General features: G+C 43.6%; 1 protein-coding gene across 11 annotated transcripts in view; it reads left to right on the top strand.

Moving 5' to 3' along the window:
• Positions 1 to 2638: 2638 nt before the first annotated feature.
• The window catches only part of mpdz (multiple PDZ domain crumbs cell polarity complex component), a 266727-nt gene continuing 263365 nt past the window's right edge, over positions 2639 to 6000 (top strand). For all 11 annotated transcript variants that reach the window (XM_080188518.1, XM_080188525.1, XM_080188521.1 and 8 more), the window contains exon 1: positions 2639 to 2703. The gene's annotated coding sequence lies outside the window, so the exon portion shown is untranslated. The remainder of the gene's footprint in view (positions 2704 to 6000) is intronic.

Genomic DNA, 6000 nt, shown 5'->3' with positions numbered 1-6000 from the left:
CCAATGGGTAGGGATCCCCATCCAACGGGCAGGGGTCCTCATCCAATGAGCAGCGGTCCCCATCAAAAGGTTTTCGCTTTCAATCTAACGCACAGTCATTCTGATCTAACTCTTTCTGATTCCAATCTAATGGGCGGGGATTCCAATCTAATAATTTTTGGTTATGATCCAATGGACAGGGATTCCAACTAATGGCTTTTAGTTCCAATCCAATGGGCAGGGATTCCATTCCAAAAGGTGGGGATTCTAATCCAACAGTTTCTGGTTCCAATCTAATAGATCAGGATTCCAATCTAAGGGTTTTTGGTTCCAGTCTAAGGGGTGGTGATTCCAATCTAATGGTTTTTGGTTCTAAGCCAATGGGCAGGGATTCCAATCTAATGATTTTTGATTCCAATCAATCAGGCAAGAATTCCAATCTAACAGGCAGGAATTCCAACCTAAAGGGTGGGAATTGCAATCAATCAGGCAAGAATTCCAAACTAACGTGGAAGGATTCCAATCTAACAGGCAAATATTCCAATCTAATGGTTTTTGGTTCCAATCTAACGGGCAGGGATTTCAATCTAATGGTTTTTGATTATAAGCCAACAGGCACGGGTTCCAATTGAATGATTTTTGGTTCCAATCAATCAGGCAGGGATTCCAATCTAACAGTTTTTGGTTCCAACCTAAAGGCCGAGATTCCAACCTAACGGGTGGAGATTCCAACCAAACGGTTTTTGGTTCCAATGTAATGGGCAGCGGTTCCAATCTGACGGGTGGCGGTTCAAAGCTAATGCTTTTTGGTTCCAAGCTGAGGGGGTGGGGATCTCCGGCCCAAGGGGGTGGGATTCTAATCCAATGGCTTTGATTCCAATCTAACAAGCAGGAATTCCAACCTAAGGGCCGGCAATTCCAACCTAATGGGCGGTGAAGTAGGGAAAAGGTGAATGCATTTTGTACCTGAAGGGAAAGGGTTAATGGATTTTGTACCTAGAATATATCACAAACATAACCCTTCATCATGACTGACCTTCTCAAGCTTATATTGCTCCTGGCATTAATATAAGTTATTTGTTCATGTGTTACATGCTTTATCTCTCATTTTTATAAAGACAGATAGTTTAATGTGGCTGTTATTTTGTAGATTTTGCAAATCTTACCTATTTGTGTTAGTTGGACATCATTACAGATGGTAATTTACGATACCGGATTTTGACAGCTGCTGATAGCAGATCATGATACCGGCTCTTAACAGGAAGAGTCCTGCTGGGACAGCTGCGATCGCACAAGTAACTGCAAACACAGGGATGCTGGTACTGCTGCAGAAAGGTTTTGAATTGTGACTGTGTGTCATGACTGTAGCTGCCAGCTGGACTGTGAATCTTGATCAAATCTGGGGCTGTATCATGACCAAGGAAGGAAGAGCCGGAGTTCTGGCCGGAATGGGAAACTTGGAATCGTGATTGACACTAAGACTCATAATGTATAAATACCCACTTGTGTTTGTGTTCTATGAGAAGTTTGACAGTCCATTGTAAGGAATCAGTTTCCCCCAAAATTCTGGAATAGACGCCAGAGTTTTGAAATAACAACCACTGTATTTTGACTCAGTAACAGTCTTTGAGGTATTATTTTACCTACAACAGCGAGGATTCCAACCTAACAGGCAGGGATTCCAGTCTAATGGTTTTTGGTTGCAAACGAATAGGCAGGGATTCCAATCTCATGTTTTTTGGTTCCAATTTAACGGGCGGATATTCCAATCTAATGATTTTTCATTCCAAGACAACAGGTGGGGATTCCAATCTAATGGTTATTGGTTCCATTCTAATGGGTGGGGTTTCCAATCTAAGGGGTGGGGATTCCAATCTAATGGCTATTGGTTCCAATCTAACAGGTGGGGATTCCAATCTAACGGTTTTTGGTTCCAAACTAATGGGCGAGGATTCTAACCAAATGGACGTAGCTTCCAACCTAGCGGCAGGGATTCCAGCCTAATCGGTGGTGATTCCAACCTAATGGGCGGGGATTCCAACCTAACGATTTTTGATTCCAAACCAACAAGCGGGGTGGGCTTTAAAATCTAATGGACGGTGATTCCAATCTAATTGTTATTGGTTCCAATCTAATGGGCGGGGGTTCCAATCTAACAGTTTTTCTTCCAATCTAAAGGGCAAGAATTCCAATCTAACTGGCCAGGATTTCAACCTAATGGGTGGGGATTCCAGTCTAATGGTTTTGGGTTCCAATCTAACAGGCACGGATTCCAATCTAATCGTTTTTGGTTCCAACCTAATGGGCGAAGATTCCAATCTAAGGCGTGGGGATTCAACCTCACCGGCAGGGTTTCAAATCTAACGAGCGGGCATTCCAATCTAATGGTTATTGGTTTCAATCTAACAGCCAAGAATTCCAACTTAATGTGTTTTGGTTCCATTTTAACAGGCGGAAATTCCAATGAAACGGTTTTTTGTTCCATTCTAATGGGCGGGGATTCCAATCTAACGATTCCAATCCAACGGGCGGGGATTCCAATCTAACGGTTTTTGATTCCAATCTAACGGGCGTGGATTCCAACCTAACGGTTTTTGGTTCCATGAAGCGACGTCCCGGCTGGCGCAGTCCCGCGCACGCGCCTGCCGGGCCGGTGGTGGTGCGCAGGCGCGGAGGGGAGGCCAGACGGTTTGTTTGTGAGCGGAGCCGGGAGCGGGATGTCGGGTAAATAAAAACCATTCACCCCGAGAGGCAGGGGTAAATACTTTAAACCGTCTGAAAACGGTGCTCGCCCATTGGGGCTGGGGGCCATTTAGGCGAGGGAAGTGGGTGGCGATTTAAAAGGACGGATATTGCCTTGGCATCCTCGCCCTCCGAGTTGGGAGGGACTCCCCCCACCCCGAGGGGGATGGGGCGCACTCTGCTGTCCACTTGTCCGCACTCAGAGGCCGGGCTTTCAGCCAGCCTCACCTCCGTGCGTGTCCTCAAGCGCAAACAGCCAGGCAGAGCCAAGGCTGCCGAGCCTCCCCCCCGCCCCGCCGCTGTTCATCCCTCATTAGTGTTGAGGCTGCACCTTCTTCGCTCCGATCCCCAGCTCAGGTTGAAGCTGTGCAGCCTTAAATGTCCTTAACGCGTTACGTACCACAACGCCAACAACCTCCAGTCTCTTAATATCTTTAGCCAGTGCAGCATTAGTGCCACAACCCCCAGCTCCAGCCTCTTGAATATTCTTAAACTGTGAGCATTTGTACCACAACTCCCAGTCTTTCTTAATCAGGACCATTTGGGTGTTAAACCCATCGACCCCCAAGCTACTATAGCAGAGGAGGGGTATAAACTATGACTATCGAACAATTCCTGGAGCTATTAGTCAAGTTAAAAGCTGAATATTCAGCAGAGTATTTATTGTTATTAAATTCAAAGCAAAATATTTTTATGCCTCAATTATAGTTTAATTGTTAATCAACAGCGTGAATTGTTTATTGACATTTAAGTTGTTAACTGGTTGTGTGAAATTGCAAGCTTTCTGATACAAAACAAAAAAGAAAGTAATAAAGTAATTTGTTACACAAGTATCAGTAAGACAAGTTATTGCCTGGGTATTTTGATTCCTGCGCCATTCCCCTTGCAGTGGGTTTTCCTGTGGCAAAAGCACTGAGCAGCTGCTGGTTCTGCCAAAACCTTTTTCATGGATTGCCTGCCTTGCCACTGGGGAGTTTGGCTTTGTTAGGATAGGAAGATCCTGCTTGTAGAAAGGGTCAGAAAATATCACTCATTGCCTTTGGTCCCTGCTTGAAATTCCATTCCTTAGCCACTAGCTCCATCCCTCCCCCTGGCATCTGCCTGAGGTAAAACAGAATGTAAACAATCTTGGTTTTCTATTTGAATTCGAGATAAGCTTTCAAACACACACCCATGTCATTGCTAAGACTGCCTATTTCTATCTTTGCGATATTTCCTGACTTAGCCCTCTCCTGTACTTGTTCTATTGATGAAACCCCCCATTTATTCTCAACTTGATTATTCCAATCTCGATTTGTAACCTTGAGGTTATCCAAAAGTCTATCACTGTTGTGTTTGTTGACCAACATTTCTTGCCAGTGAAACAATGCTTTGATTTTAACAAATCTACCATTCCGCCAGTCCCACAACCCTTAAAGATATTTGCACTTATCATGTTCTGACCTCTTGAGCACCTTTATTTTTAATTGCTGTTGCATTGGTGATCATACTTTCAATAGCCTTGACTGTAAATTCTGGAATTTCCTCCCTAAGTGTTTTTGACTCCCTACTGTCCTTTTCTCCTTTAAGATAGTCATTGGAACTAAACGCAAGCCAAGGTTTTGATTATCTGCCCTAATATCGTCTCAAGTTGCTCAGTGTCTAAATTTCCTTTGTAACATTTGTGCAGAAAAGACCTCAGGACATTTTATTATGTTAAAGGTGATACGTTAGAATTATATGCTGTAAAAATATCATGAATTATTTTTGAAGTGCAGTCACTTTTGGCGTTCAGGTATTTTTATTAGGTTAATCTAAAATTTTGGTCCATGGTGGATTATCTTCTCATTTTCTCTTAATTTTACATTTTGTTTGAATGTAATTTGTCTTTCTTTAAAAGAATGACTTCTGAAACCTCCCCTACTTGTCATCCTACCTTAAGGACCTTACTATTCATAGAGTTACATGGACTGCGCTGAACAAAAACAGGCTGTTTGTACATGAGCCTCCTCCTACTCTTCTTTGTCTAACACGCTCAATATGACTTCCTAATCCTTTTTAGAGATGGAAGTTCAATCCAAACAAAACTTTGATCAGAATCTGGTCCTCAAAGAGTAATCTGATGATTGATCTGGGTCAATCAGATGATCAGTAAAATGACCTAGAGTTTATTTGAATTGAGATTAAAGATCTGGTGTCAAAGAATCAGATATAATCTCCAGCTTGTATGAAATTTAAATAGCCTTCTCATCTTATAACCAGCCTTGGACAACCCTTGTTTGAGGGAGTGCAGCACAGGTTTACTAGGACCTGGACAACAAGGCTTAAATTGCAAGGGGTGATTATGAGACCATGGGAGCAGAAGTAGGCCAATGGGACATCAAGTTTGTCATTTAATGAGATCATGGCTGATCTGATATATTCCTCAACTCCACTTTCCCGCTATATCCCTGTAATCCTTGATTCCCTTCGTGATTAAAATTCTGACTCTCTCAAAACTAAGATTGTATTTTTCTGACTTTAGAAGATTAAGGCATGTTTTGATGGGGCGGCACAGTGGGTAGCAGTGCTGCCTCACAGCGCCAGGGACCTGTGTTCGATTCCTGGCTTGGGTCATTGTCTCTGTGGAGTTTGCATATTCTCCTGGTGTCTGCATGGGTTTCCTCCGGATGCTCCGGCTTCCTCCCACAGTCCAAAGATGTGTGGGTTAGATTGATTGGCCAGGCTAAATTGCTCCTTAATGTCAGGAGGATTAGCAGAGTAAATACGGGGATTGAGGCTGGGTGGGATTATGGTCAGTGCTGACTCGATGGGCCACGTGGTGTCCTTCTGTAGAGATTCTATGATTGAAATATTCAAGACATTAAGGGAAACAAATGAGGGAAATAGGGAAAAACAGTTTCCACTAGTTGGGGAATCTATGATGAGGGTCTTAGTCAAAAACTTTGAGCCAGACTTATCAGGATTGTAATTGTGAAACACGTATTCTTGCAAAGAAATTCTGAATATGTGTACAAATGGGTGGCACGGTGGTACAGTGGTTAGCACTGCTGCCTCACAGCACCAGGGACCCAGGTTCGACTCCCAGTCACTGTTTGTACGGAGTCTGCACATTCTTCCCGTGTTTGCATGGGTTTCTTCCAAGTGCTCCGGTTTCCTCCCACAGACCGAAAGACATACTGGTTAGATGCGTTGGCTGTGCTAAATTCTGCTTTGGTGTACCTGAATAGATGCTGGAGTGTGGCGACGAGGGAATTTTCACTGCAGCTTCATTGCAATGTTTATGTAAGCCTACTTGTG

The sequence above is a fragment of the Carcharhinus amblyrhynchos genome, chromosome 5 (genome assembly GCF_965287045.1).
Source record: "Carcharhinus amblyrhynchos chromosome 5, sCarAmb.v2.hapA, whole genome shotgun sequence".
In the NCBI taxonomy this organism is placed as follows: Eukaryota; Metazoa; Chordata; class Chondrichthyes; order Carcharhiniformes; family Carcharhinidae; genus Carcharhinus; species Carcharhinus amblyrhynchos.
This window is presented reverse-complemented; position numbering and strand designations above follow the sequence as displayed.